Source organism: Oratosquilla oratoria, chromosome 1, assembly GCF_046742065.1.
Source record: "Oratosquilla oratoria isolate Oo_2021 chromosome 1, ASM4674206v1, whole genome shotgun sequence".
Taxonomy (NCBI): Eukaryota; Metazoa; Arthropoda; class Malacostraca; order Stomatopoda; family Squillidae; genus Oratosquilla; species Oratosquilla oratoria.
In genome coordinates, this window is record NC_134777.1 from 52447237 (window position 1) to 52447703 (window position 467).

Sequence of the window (467 nt, forward strand, 5' to 3'; positions counted from 1 at the left end):
CTACCAATAGTGAAAACATAAAAAAGTAAATAACAAAATACAAGAAATGACTGAAATAATTGAAGAAAACTTAGGTGAGAAAAGTATCCAAAAGATTAAAAAATGGAGGGAAAACATAGAAAATGAAGAAACCTCCTTTAAAGAAATAGTCCAACAACAAATGCAGGAAAATGCAAAAGATACAATCATCCAAATAATTAAAGAAAAGGCAAATTGGGTCAGAGATGTTGTGGATAGAAAAAATATATTGTGGCATATGGACTAAGAGAAAAACATGGTCTGGCGAGGTAAATGAGAGAAAAAGAAGAAAAAGAAGAGGCAATAGTAATCCTAAAATAAATTAAGGATGGGGACCAGAAAGTAGAGAAAAACATAGACGATGTGTATAGAATACATACATATATATATATATATATATATATATATATATAGTATATATATATATATTGTGTATATATACATATATA